At 40.1% G+C, this 14,862-nt stretch overlaps 1 protein-coding gene across 4 annotated transcripts in view; it reads left to right on the plus strand.

The window, feature by feature from the left end:
• Positions 1 to 14,862, plus strand: part of KDM6A (lysine demethylase 6A) — a 274,760-nt gene that overhangs the window by 72,351 nt on the left and 187,547 nt on the right. The window lies entirely within an intron of this gene.

Raw genomic sequence — 14,862 nt, forward strand, 5'->3', positions numbered from 1 at the left:
TGAGAGAATTGCAATCACGTGAAAACTTCTGTGCAAGTTTTGGCCTTAACCCCAGGGCATTTTTCCTGATGTACTTTTGATTTCCATGGTGACCATGGGACATTATTATTTGAAATTCTTTCAGTATTGTATTAGAATTCACTTAGACCATAAACAAGGAAGTGTCTTTTTATGCAGACTCTTAAAAATATTCACACTTGTATTCATATTAATAATGGTATCTTTAACAAGAGTAAGCAAAGGTGGCAAGATTGTAAAGGTGAAAAATTCTTTATATGACCGAGTGTAGAAAAAAATATTGTACATGATTTTATTTTCATATGGAAAAATTCTGTAATGCTGATTTAAGCCCCTAATTCCAGAAAACGCTTAAGTCCATCTCTATTCAGAAAAGTGCTTGAGTGTGTGACTAACTTCGTGTCATGCTTAAAGTTAATAGAATCATAGAAGATTAGGGTTAGAAGAGACCTCAGGAGGTCATCTAGTCCAACCCCCTCCTCAAAGCAGGACCAACCCTAACTAAATCATCCCAGCCAGGGCTTTGTCAAGCTGGGCCTTAAAAACCTCTAAGGATGGAGATTCCACCACCTCCCGAGGTAACCCGTTCCAGTGCTTCAGGATCCTCCTAGTGAAATAGATTTTCCTAATATCCAACCTAGACCTCCCCCAATGCAACTTGAGACCATTATTCCTTGTTCTGTCATCTGCCACCACTGAGAACAGCCGAGCTCCATCCTTTTTGGAACCCCCCTTCAGGTAGTTGAACTCTATCAACCCACCCCCCTCACTCTTCTCTGCAGACTAAATAAGCCCAGTACCCTCAGACTCTTCTCATAAGTCATATGCCCTAGCCCCCAATCAGTTTTGTTGACTTCCATTGGACTCTCTCAAATTTGTCCACATCCTTTCTATAGTGGGGGGCCCAAAACTGGATGGAATACTCCAGATGTGGCCTCACCAGTGCTGAATAGAGGGGAATAATCACTTCCCTCGATCTGCTGGCAGTGCTCCTACTAATGTAGCCCAGTATGCCGTTAACCTTCTTGGTAACAAGAGCATGCTGTTGACTCATATCCAGCTTCTCATCCACTGTAATCCCCCGGTCCTTTTCTGCAGAACTGCCGCTTAGCCAGTCTGTCCCCACCTGTAGCAGTGCATGGGGTTCTTCTGTTCAAGTGCAGGACTCTGAACTTGTCTTTGTTGAACCTCATCAGATTTCTTTTTGCCCAATCCTCCAATTTGTCTAGGTCCCTGTGGGCCCTATCCCTCCCTTCCAGCGTATCTACCTCTCCCCACAACGATCTGTCCAGCTTTCTGCCCCCATATGCTTAAACATATGATCCTTCAGTGATTTTGTGAGGAATGATGCTTTGCTGAATTGAGTCATAAATGATAAGGTCCATCAATGGCTGTTAGTCAGGATGGGCAGGGAGGGTGTCCCTAGCCTCGGCTTGCGAGAAGCTTGGAATGGGTGATGGGATGGATCACTTGATGATTGCCTGTTCTGTTCATCCTCTCTGGGGCACCTGGCATTGGCCACTGTCAGAAGACAGGATACTGGGCTAAATGGACTTTTGGTCTGACGAAGTATGGCCGCTCTTCTGTTCTTATGTATTGATTTTTGACTGATAGCTTTATATCAACTTTTTGTTGTCTTTGAGTAGCATATGAAATCAGAGTGTACTTCGACAAATTCCGCTCAGTCTCTTCCCGCATGGGGCGTTGTCTGTAGTTGGATAAAATATGTTCGGTTGCATGTGGAGGAAAGGGCAGGATTTGAAGGCCCTGAGGGGATTGTGTACTATGTGATGCTAGCTCTAGAGAGGCTCCCTGTATGCAGGTGTACAAAAGGAATTTGAAGGAGGAAAGACTTTATTGGTTCTACATGGATTTACTGGTCACTCCCTCTTTTGGGCGCGGGAGGATCAGTTGGTGGGGGCTACTCTAGCTGGACTAGTATTCTCAGAGACTCCACTACTGTACAGCCACCTGAGAAGTGTCCTGTCAGGAGAGGTTTTGGAGCTGAGATCAGTCTTAAGAACTGATAGCAGCTGAAATTAAAAAGGGATGATGATTTTTTTAAAAAAAGCAGAGATTTGATATTCTGCTATACATAGTCTTTGAGATTCATTGTAACCTTTAGGTTATATAAATCAAAGTGCAGGGACAATTGGTTAATTATCAAGCAATCTATTCTAACTGTGTCTATGCTGTAGGCATCATTTCTGTGTTAAACATCTAAGAGCATTTTGTGATTTGGATCACTTGTCTGGCTCACATTTTAATAGCTCACCTCAGAAGAGATACTGATTATGCAATAGACTGTCGTGTTGGAGTGCAGAGTGAGTTGTATATTTTTGTTAGGAGTATTTGATTTTAAACTTAACTCAGTGTCTGTAAAATGAATATGTTTAAAAGAAATAATTTACTTTGTTCTTGCACAATCCAAGAGATTTTTATGATAAACACAAGTTGCATTTATTTTACTAACCTGTTTAAAAAGTTCTATATTTGTACTGAGTTAATATCTTACAGTTTTTCTTCAAGTGGCCTGTGCACATTCCTACTCTTGGTTATGCACTGAAGTCCTAGCTGCATAGTCTGCGCATCCCAAGAGTAGGACCATGCAGAGGTCGTTTCACAGAATGCTGGTTACAGGTAAGTAACCTTCATTTTGGTATTGCAAGAGCAGTGTGGCTGGTACAAAATGGCCAGTTTTGCTGCTGCTTGGTCTCATCCAAATGGGACATTATTCTAAATTGTGCTGTCATTACATACTATATAGTTACTTTTGGGCTTTACTTTACTTTAGTCATTCTTGGAACAGAACTAAGAATCACTTTTTTTCTCTTTTATGATTCTAAAATTTTTTTAGGGTGGGACTACTTAGGTATATTATGACAGTAGGAATGTACAGACCAACCATCCCCTCCTCCCTTAAGAAAGAAACTCTATTGCAGTGCCAGGTTGCAATAACAGTTGCAAAGCTGCCTGGGATGGGGCTGGAGAATGATCTTTCTCTGTTGTGTGGATTTTCCTCTCTTCCTTAATGTGTATTTTGTAAAATATCTTTTTGTTTTGGTTACAATGTCTGATTCAGAGAAAAATTGTACAGCAAGACCATAGGAAGTCCTACAGCTCAGATTGTTTCCAGTGCATTTTAGGTGACAGTATTATAGCTTGTCTTGATGTACTTTGTAATTAAATATTTTGTGGAGAAAAACAAAGAGTGTAACAGTAAATTTTCGATTACTTTTGTTCAAATGCTTTTAATTTATTTTGAGGGGGGGGTGTGTCACCAATTAAGCTACCAAAACCAAAAACAGATTTTTTTTTTTTTGAAGGGATGGCAAGAAAAAGCTCCATCTCCAAGCCATGTAAAAGGCCTCATCTATATAATAATAATCCAGGATTGTCACTCTGAGACTTAGAAGATTTCTGTCAATGTGAAGCGATGAAACAGCTACTAGCAGGGTTGATAGCTCTTTTTGTTTAGAATATCACCAGATTCAACAATCATTGGGCTTTGTTACCATCCATTGTTTATATTCTCAGCCATTTTGACTTTACAAAGTACACCTGTGCAATAGTACAGGCTTTCAGTTACAGTAAGGTATGTATCCTAGACCATTGTGATATCAGAAGTAATTTAACACATAACCTTATTCTGCATTTGACTTATGTGCAACACTTTAATTGGTTGTATGAGGGAGACTGCATAGATGGTGAATTATTTGGCCCAGCTGCTATAGTTCTCACTATACCAGCTTTCAGTTGCTGCTGTGAGAATATTTAGAAGTTTCTGTACTTGAGTGTCAAAGGATCATATGCCAAATGTTAGTGAGAGATGTATGCTTCAAACTGCACCAGTGCAAAATCTGCAGTACACTGGTGAAGTGAATCTGTAATGAGTTTACATGTATGTAGGTACTGTATAGTTCAAATAAGAGTATTATGGTTCTACTGTTTCTCATTTAATATATGAATATAAAACACATAGATGGATTGCTGGCCTTGATTATGTTTGGGACCTCCTGACAGGGTATGTCTAATCAGATGTAAACTGCAGTTCAGGTTTTTCACCATTGTGTCTAAGTCAGCAAGTGATTATTCTTTCGCTATGGTATACTCTAGTGTGTGGCATTCAAACCTGAGTTTTATATAATTTTGTCATTTCACTTTTGAGAACATCATAACACTTCTTCCTGTCCGAAAAGTATTTTTAGAATTATTAGTGTTGGGCCTATTTTTCACTAACTTTCCATTCAAGCTTTTTTTAAAAAAAAGCCTTATTTGTTTTGTTGTATTTTTATTGTCTTGTTAAGTGCTCAGTGCTATTTCTAGGGGGATGGTTGATTGCTACACAAACTCATTTATACATAGTTCTTCATGGGATAAAGAGCATTGACAATCTGTTCATAATTTTCAAGTGATAATACACTGAATATTGTTGAGTATAAAAAGTCAAAGGCAGAAAAATTGAGTTTTAGTGGCTTAGTTGGACTCTAAAATAACAATTTCTATTTTGATGAATAGTCAGACAGTTATCCACTTTTACTCTTACATAAAAATGAAGACAGAAAAAAATAAATTTTAAGCTAAGTCACAGGAAAAGGCATTGCTTGTTAATCAGTAATAACAGTGGATAAAAATGGTTGATTTTTTAAAAAAAGCTTATTTAAATTAAAATTTTTCTTTTAAAATTTGAAAATGACACCCTGTCTTAAGGCGTAAATTCACTATAATCTACAAAAATCATTTACATTAAATAAAAAATAATTAAGCAATACGTGTTTGTAGCTGAAGCTTTAAAGGAAAGGCAAACCACTGAATTAGTGGAAATCACTTGCGAAGCACCTGGAAACAGAGTTTGTTGAAGTGCTCAACAAGCTTTTGACTGAAATAGCTGCTTCTGCAGGTGCAGAAAGAATACTTTCTTCATTTCTACACGTTTAGTTCAATGATTATTAGTTCATGTAAAGTTAGGAAAGCAATTGGGAGTTGAAAAGGGCAGAAAGCTTACTTTTTATTAATGGGATGGGAAAAGAAAAACAAGTGTGAGAGGATGAGATCTATTTCTAAAACGATGAAGAACATGGTGACCAGAAACAGTAAGTTCAATTCATGAACTATAGATCATACTTTTTTGTTTAATAAAGCAGTATGAAATGTAAAACACATTTGACAAACTTTTATTTTATGTGTCCAGCACACTTAAGAGTTTTATTTATGAATAATAAAATGGTGTTTCTGTGCATTTTAAGTGAATTCCAATTGCCATTAAAGTAGAGCTTGACACAAGTCATGAGTAAGAAATGAATCATCTAGTAAACAAGAAATACATCATACATCATTTTCTAACATAAAATAAATTAAGAATCTGAATTGGTTCATTACTAGATGGAAATGGTAGAATTGTCCATAATAATGCAGACAAGGCAAAAGTGTTGAATAAGTATTTCTGTTGTGTATTGGAAGGGGAAAAAAAACAGCCCCCACTCTGCTTGCTACATCTATCTAGTGTATTGCACTGAATGGCGCATGTATGATTACCTCCATTGTGGAGAGGTGGCATATGTGTGCATTTAGTGCTAGCAACTCTTGGTCCTCAGAGGTGGAATACAGGGACTTGAGATCAGAGTGGCTGAAGTGGAGGAGCAAAGCGGGCGTGCGTACATAATGAGACTTTCCGGGACACAGTAGAGCAGTCCCATACCCAGTCTGACAGCTTCTATGCTGTTGTGGAGGATAAAAGTCCCTGTGAAGGAAAACATCAAGCTGGAGCAGAGGGAGACAGTCCCATAGTTGGGACCCTTCTTCCAGATGACATTATGGCATCCTCTTGCACTGAGGGTATCCCTTTGGGGGAGGGAACTCGAGTTATTAAAAAGAGACAAGTAACGGTAATGGGGGATTTAATTATTAGAAATGTAGATAGATGGGTTTGTGATGAACAGGAGAACCGTATGGTAAATTGTCTTCTAGGGATGAAGGTTGTGGACCTCTCGAGACATCTAGGTAGTGGTACATGTAGGCACCAGTGACATAGAGAAAGGTGGAAGACAGGTCCTGGAGGCCAAATTTAGGCTGCTTGGAAAGATATTGAAGTCTAGGACCTCCAAGGTAGCATTGTCTGAAATGCTTCCAGTTCCACGTGCAGGGCCAGTTAGGCAGAATTGCAGGGTCTAAATGCAGGGATGAGATGGTAGTGGGCAGAGGAAGATTTAGGTTTCTGAGGAACTGGGGAACCTTTTGGGAAAGGAGCAACCTATACAGGAAATACGGGCTTCTACCTAAACCAAAACAGAACCTGATTGGTAGTATATAACATTAAAAAGGTTGTAGAGGATTTTTAAACTAAAAGTTCGGGGAAAGCTGATGGGTTTGGAGGAACACACGGTTCAAAGAGACACATCCTTTAGTGGAGGATTTATTAAAAGGGTTACTCCATAGCCTAGTAAAGAGGACAGGATAGAAGATGATAAAGTACAAGGAGCAGTTGAAGACGGAGAGAGACAGTTAAAAAAAAAAAAAAGTCTCATTTAATTACATCACATGAAGGCTGTCAACTATATATTAACAAATTTTATATGTGCTTGTATACAAATGCTAGAAATTTAAATACTAAAATGGGTGAACTTGAGTGCCTAATATTAAATGAGGCTATTGATATAAAAGGCATCACAGAAACTTGGTGGAATGGTGAACATAAGAATGGCCATACTGGATCAGACCAAAGGTCCATCTAGCCCAGTAAACTGTCTTCTGACAGTGGTCAAAGCCAGATATTTCCGAGAGAATGAACAGAACAGGTAATCAAGTGATCCATCACCTGCTGCCCATTCCTAGCTTCTGACTAACAGAGGCTAGGGACACCATCCCTGCCCATCCTGGCTCATAGCCATTGATTGACCTATCCTCCATGAACTTTTTTTTTTGAATGCTGTTATAGTCTGGGCCTTCACCATCATACCATGATGATATGGGACATGGTAATACCAGGGTATAAAATATATAGGAATGACAGAGCAGGTTGTGCTGGTGAGGGAATGGCTGTATATGGGAAAGAAAGCATAGACTCAGATATAGCAGAACCCGTTTATCTGATCTAATTGGGATCAGGACCAGATAGGATAATGAAAAATTCAGATAATCTGGAGAATGGAAAAGTGCAAGGCTTCAGCACCATCTAGTGGCCACAGGAGAGATCACCCACTTCTGGACCTCCATGTGCTGGTTGTTCAGTTAATATGGAGAGCCAGAAAATGGAGAGTCAGGTAAACGGGGTTCTGATATATAGTAAAAATCTTAAATGAATCAAACCAGTATCACAGAATCTCTATGGATAGAAATTCATGCTTGAATAAGAGTAAAGCAGTAGGAATATACTACCAACCACCTGAATGGGATGGTGGTTATGAAATGCTTGTGGAGATTAGAGGCTACAAAAATAGAAGATGCAATAATAATGGGGGAATTCAATTATCCCCTTATTGACTGGGAATATGTCCCTTAGGACAGGATGCAGAGATACAATTTCTAGATACCATTAATGATGGTTTCTTGGAGCAGCTAGTCCTGGAACCCACAATATGAGAGGCAATTCTTGATCTAGTCCTCAGAGGAGCACAAGATCTGGTCGAAGAGGTGAATATAGCTGAACCACTCAGTAATAACCACAATGTAATTAAACGTAACATTCTTGCGTGGGTGAGGGGGGGGAAATAACAAAGAAACCCATCACAGTAGCATATTAAAAGGGGAACTATACAAAAATGAGGAAGCTATACAAGTGGAAATGAAAAGGAACGGTCGCAAGAGTGAAATACTTGCAAGCTGCCTGGAAACTTCTAAAAAAAAAAAAAAAAAAAAAAGCCCACCGTAATAATCTCAAACTAAATGTATATCGTAAATTAACACAAACAAACAAAAAAAAAACCCAATAAGACCAAAAAACCATTGCTGTAGATGAATAGCAGAATAAAAGAGGCAGTTAGAGGGGAAAAAACACACAAAAATTGGGAATCACCTCCTACCGAGGAAAATAGAAAGGAGCATAAACTCTGGCAAATCAAGTATAAAAGTTATAGTTAGGCCAAAAAAGAATTTGAAGAGTAGCTAGCAAGTCACACAAACAGCAAAGCTTTAAAAAGTACATCAAGCAGAAAGCCTGCCAAATAGTCAGCGGACATTTGAGGTGTGAAAGAAGGCACTCAAGGAAGACAAGGCTATTATGGAAAAGCTAAATGAAGTCTTAGCAACAGAGATTATGAGGGAGATTCCCACACCTCAGCCTTTTTTTTTTTTTTTTTTTAAAGATGGCAGATCTGAGGAATTGTCCCACATCGAGGTGTCAGTAGATGTGGTTTTAGATCAAATTGATAAATTTAACAGTAATATCACCAGGAGCAGATGGTATTCATTCAAGAGTTGTTATGAAGGAACTCAACTGTGGAATTTCAGAACTAACAACTGTGTTGTGTAACCTATCACTTAAATTAGTCTCTGCAACAGATGAATGGAGGATAGCTAAAGTGATACCAATTTTTTTTTTTAAAAAAAAAGCACCAGAGGCATTCTTGGCAATTACAGGCCACTAAGCCTGACATCAGTACCAAGCAAATTGATGGAAACTATACAGAATGATCAGATACATAGATGAACACGACATGTCAAAGGAAGAGTCAACATGGCTTTTCTTAAGGGAAATCACGCCTCACCAATCTATTAGAATTCTTTTGTGTCAACAAGCATGTGGATAGGTGTGAGTCAGTGGGTATAGTGTACATGGATTTTCAGAAAGCCTTTGGTGAGGTCCCTCAAGAAGGACTCTTAATCCAAGGAAGCCATCATGGGATAAGAGGGAAGGTCCTCTCATGGATCAGTAACTGGTTAAAACATAGGAAACAAAGGGTAGAAATAAATGGTGAGTTTTCATAGTGGAGAGAGGTAAATAGTGGGGTTCCTAAGGGATCTGTACTGTGACTTGTACTGTTCAACATATTCATGAATGATCTGGAAAAAGGGGTAAGCAGCAAGGTAGCAAAATTAGCAGACAATGCAAAATTACTCAAGATAGTTAAGTCTAAAGCAGACTGTGAACAGTTCCAAAGATCTCATAAAATTGGGTGACTGACTGGGCAACAAAATGGCAGATGAAATTCAGTGTTGATAAGAGCAAGTAATACACATTGGAAAACATAATACCAACTGTGTGTATGTATATGTGTGTGTGTATGTATATATAAAAATATGAAATGATGGGTTCTAAATTAGCTATCACCACTCAAAAAAAGAATAGTTCCCTGAAAACATCTGCTCAATGTTGAGCAGCACTGGGGGGGGGGGGGGGGGGACGACACAACTGAATGCTAGGAGCCATTGGGAAAGGGATAGAAAACATCATAATGTCACTGTAGAAATCCATGGTATTCCCACACCTTAAATAATGCATGCAGTTCTATTTGACTCCGCTAAAAAAGATGTATTAGAGGTGAAAAAGTTACACAAAAGGGCAACAAAGATTATTAGAGGATCTTTTGGCCTCCACAAAATCCGCTGGCAAAAAGTATAACTGGATTTGTTAGTCTTTAAGGTGCCAAAAGTACTCCTTTTCTTTTTGTGGATTCAAAAAATAATTAGGTAAGTTGATGGAGGATAAGTCCATCAGTGTCTATTAGCCAAGATGGTCAGGGGGACAACCCCATGCTCTGGGTGTCCCTAAGCCTGACTGCCAGAAGCTGAGACTGGTCGACTGGGTGTGGAAGACAGGTTATTAGTCTTCATGGACCATTGGTCTGATCCAGCGTGACCATTCTTAGGTTCTTATGTAGTCGTGTGGTATCCTAGAAGATTAGGGTTGGAAGAGACTTCAGGAGGTCATCTAGTCCAACCCCCTGCTCAAAGCAGGACCAACCCCAACTAAATCATCCGAGCCAGGGCTTTGTCAAGCCGGCCTTAAAAATTTCTAAGGATGGAGATTTCACCGTCTCCCGAGGTAACCCATTCTAGTGCTTCATTACCCTCCTAGTGAAATGGTTTTTCCTAATATCCAACCTAGACCTCCCCCCTCAACTTAAGACCATTGCTCCTTGTTCTGTCATCTGCCACCACTGAGAACAGACTAGCTCCATCCTCTTTGGGACTCCCCTCCCTCCCCCCTTCAGATAGTTGAAGGCTGCTATCAAATCCACCCTCACTCTTCTCTTCTGCAAACTAAATAAGCCCAGTTCCCTCAGCCTCTCCTCATAAATCATGTGCCCCAGCCCCCTAACCATTTTTGTTGCCCTTCATTGGAATCTCTCCAATTTGTCCACATCCTTTCTGTAGTGGGGGCCCCAAAACTGGATGGAATACTCCAGATGTGGCCTCACCAGTGCCGAATAGAGGGGAATAGTCACTTCCTTCGGTCTGCTGGCAGTGCTCCTACTAATGTAGCCCAATATGCTGTTAGCTTTCTTGGCAACAAGGGCACACTGTGGAATCATATCCAGCTTCTCATCCACTGTAATCCCCAGGTCCTCTTCTGCAGGACTGCCACTTAGCCAGTCGGTCCCCACCTGTAGCAGTGCATGGGGTTCTTCTGTTCTAAGTGCAGTATTCTGCACTTGTCCTTGTTGAACCTCTTCAGATTTCTTTTTGCCCAATCCTCCAATTTGTCTAGGTCCCTGTGGGCCCTATCCCTCCCTTCCAGCGTATCTACCTCTCCCCCGAGCTTAGTGTCATCTGCGAACTTGCTGAGGGTGCAATCCATCCCATCACCCAGATCATTAATGAAGACCTTGAACAAAACCAGCCCCAGGACTGACCCTTGGGGCACTCCGCTTGATACCGACTGCCAGCTAGACCTGGAACAGTTGATCACTACCTGTTGAGCCCGATGATCTAGGCCACGTATGCTTAAACAGATGCTTAAGTGATTTTGTGAATAATGATGCTTGTATCCAACAGTTTTAAAAGATCTTGCTGAGCAGCTCAGTGGACTGATGATGTTGGGGTTTTTTTTCAGTAGTTCTTGGAACACTGGGGAAGTTCTAGAAGACTGGAAGAAAGCTAATGTAGTGCCAATATTTAAAAGTGGTAAACAGGAAGACCGAGTTAACTATAGGCCTTTTAGTCTGACATGGATGCCTAGCAAACAAGTGGCATGGCTGATACGTGGCTCTATCAATAAAGAATTAAAGTAGGGTAATATAATATCAATCTGTATAGGTTTGTGGAAAATAGATTTGTCTAACTTTTTTTTTATGAGATTGCATGTTTGGTTGAAGTGTAAAAGTGTTGATGTTATATACTTAGACTTCTGCAAGGCATTTGACTTGGTATAGCATAACATTTTGAACAATACAGAATTAATATGGCACAAATTAAATGAGTTAAATTGGCTGACAGGTCTCAAAATATAATTGTAAATGCAGAGTCATCATCAACCAGGTATGTTTTTCAGGAGAATCCTGCAGGAATTGCTTCTTGCCCCTACATTTAACATTTTTTATGATCACCTGGAAGAAAACATATAAAATTGTTACTGATAGTTTCCAGACAACACAAAAATTGAACAAGTGATAAATAATGAAGAGGCAGCTCACTGACACAGATCAGTCTGGATTGCTGGGTACAAGGAAATTATACGCATTTTAATATGATCAGATGTAAAAATAATACATTTAGGAACATAGACTGTAGACCATATTTGCAGGATGCGAGACTTTGATGCTGGGGAGCAGTGACTCTGAAAAAGACTTGTGGGTCATGGTGAATAATCAGTTGAATGTGAGTTTCCAGCATGAGGCTGTGGCCAAAAAGGCTAAAGTGATCCTTGAATGCATAAACAGAAGTATCTCGAGTAGGAGAAGAGAGGTTGTATTGCTTCTGAATTTTAGCACTGAAGCCACCGCTACTGGAATATTGTTCGGTTTTGTTGTTTACAGTTCAAGAAAGATGTTGATAAATTGGAGAGGGTTCAGAGAAGAGGCATGAGAATGATTAAAGGATTGAAAAACATGCCTTACAGTGGAAAAACTCAAGGAGATCAATCTATTTATTGGTAACAAAGAGAAATATGAGTGACGATCAGTCTAAATATAGATATGGGGAACAAATATTTGATTGTCTCTTCAGCGTAGCAGAGAAAGACACAACACAAACCAATGGCTAGAAATTGAAGCTAGACAGTTTAAGCCAGAAATAAAGCTCACATTTTTAACAGTGAAGGTAATTAACTCCTGGAACAACTTAAGCAATGGGTCTGGTGGATTTTCCATCCCTGGTTATTTTAAAATCAAGACTGGATGTTTTTTTCTAAAAGAGTTTCTATAGTTTAACTTGGAATTAATTCAGGGATATTTTGTGGCCTATGCTATAGAGGATGTCAGATTAGATCATCACAGCAGTCCGTTCTGGCCTTAAAATCTGTGAATCTGACATGCCACTGGTAATGAAGGCCATTAAAGGGTGGGAGAAGGGAGGATGAGGATGATGATATCCTATCATATATACCACGGTATGAAATGTACACTTGTTAAAATTTAACTGAAATTTCTCTTACTCTTTCTTTCCTTGCTCCCAGCTTCTCATAGGTAAGATGGCAAAAGTGACATTTCAAGAGATTTGCACAGATCATTTTATATTTTAAAGGCTAGAAGGCACCGTTATGTTTGTCCAGTTAGATCTCCTCTGTAACTCAGGGCACAGAATTTTATTCACAAAGTCCTGCATTGAGCCCATAACTTCTGGTTGAGCTTGAGTCTTTTTGAATAAAACGAGAAATGAGAGGCTATTCAAACATGAGGGGAACACTGGGAAGGTGCGCACACATTTGTGAGAGAAGACAACCGACTTCTTGTGGGCAGGAGGGGAAGGTGGGCCGGGCCACCAGTCATCACCCTAAGGACCGAGGAGATGACCCCAGCAGCCCATTCCCCCCTGCCTTTGGAGCACCACAGTGGGCTGGGTCTTCCCATCTCTTGCATGGGGAGACTGGGTCAAGCCTAGTTACCCTAATGATCACCCTCTGGACCTTAGCACATGGCCATTTCCCTTTCCATATTGTCTGCATTATTCTGTACTTGTCATTTATATAAAAATAAAACATCGCTAAAGAGTTTAACACGGTGGAAGGGAGAGTAAACGTATGATTAAGTATTTGAATCATAGAAATATAGGGCTGAAAGAGAACTAATTAAGACTAGCCCCCCCAGTGCTGTGGCTAAAAGGTGAATGGATTAGCTAATAGTTGAATGCATTAATAAACTAAAGTACTTTTTCTGTTGGTATCTGCCTCTACAATAAACTTGCTTTCCATACAGTGTTGTTGTTTTTTAACCTCTGTGGTGATGACACCTTGAGTTGGTGTGAGAGAAGGGTAAGGGGAGTGGATGGGGGTAGTGAACAGAGGGGAAGCTGGAACCATTTCAGGAAGGGGGATGGTATGGAGGTGACAAGTGTGGCCAATGGTTGTAGGGTTATATACTGCAGTCTGTGGCATGGATGCCATTTTGAGCACATTATAGGGAATGGAGGAATTTTACAGCTGAGCAGTTGGAGGGGCTCCTAGTGTCACCCAACTTGGCAGCAAACATCTGGTACTTGTAAAAAAGTTGTTTAAATCTACCTGCGCAACTGATTAGAATACATTTCATAAAGCTTACTGGGTCTCCTCCACAGCAGTTGCCATATGGCTGTCCAGATGGAGTTCATATGTCATGTCCAAAGCTGCTATATTGTACAGTTCTTGGCTGCCCAGAATAATCTTCTGTTGTTGGATCCTGTGGTATACATGAGATTAAAGGAGCTTCCTGTGGGTTCTTGGGTGCTTGCTGTGTTGTCTGGGAAAACTATAAATCACATAATTCTTGGGTGTATTGGTGGCATTGCTTGCAAAAGTGCAGTCCAGTTCCTCTCAGTATGGGCAAGTAGTGAAAGCATTAACAGTGGTCCTGTTCTGGTCTCTTGTCTTCAGGTAATTCTGCCCAAGCTCCTTTGCTTTGATTTGGCATTGGGACCAGGTCTGGGAATGCTGCCACATCAGTGTTTGCTCTGACAGTGGTTTGTAGATGTTTTCATACCACTGATTTTTCTCCAAGTGGGACTGACTATGCCCATCTCCAAAGAAGGCATTCAAGTCCAAGACCTTCACAAGGTCCATGCAGAAGAGTAGGGGCATGGCTTGGGGGTGTGAACACACTTTTACCTGTTGTCAAAAAGGGACATTCCTGTTTGTTTGCCAGCTTTTAAATGCAGCGGTGATATGCAGTCAAGATGACTCTGGACCATTGGAGGGTACCCAGACAGGCCAATGCTGGTGTGAAAACATGCACTGTGGGATAGTAACTGGAGGACTGCCGGAAGTTTAGTAGTTAAGAATGTCCACGTAAACCTTAAAGCGAACATACTCAGTTAAACCTGTTGCAAGAAGAATTAGTTATTGTGACCTAAGATGCCAAATAATTCACTTGGGAAAAGGTTGTGTGTGGACGTAAACCACTTGAAATTGAACAAACTAAACTTCACATCCAATGTAACCTCTCCATGTAGGTAATCCCTTTGATTGAGTAACTGGCCCTTCTCAAAACCTAAATGTTTGAAAAGATTTGAATTTACCCCTTGTGAGTGAATTTCATCCCCCATCCCTGAAAACTTAAGATGGCAATCTTGCCAGCTATCACATATGACTTCAAGATTGGCCGGTGGGGGGGAAGCTGCCATGTACCACTTGTAATCTTTTGCATAGATAAAGTAATTCTTAGTCACCTCTTCTTCCTCTGCTTTTAACAAGGATTTCACTTAATCATACGTAGCATGGGTGGTTAAGTGAAGAGATATTATATACTCTCATGAGGATCTTGAAGATCTGCCTACTTA

The sequence above is a fragment of the Lepidochelys olivacea genome, assembly GCF_965140295.1.
Source record: "Lepidochelys olivacea isolate rLepOli2 genome assembly, chromosome: 1".
Taxonomy (NCBI): Eukaryota; Metazoa; Chordata; order Testudines; family Cheloniidae; genus Lepidochelys; species Lepidochelys olivacea.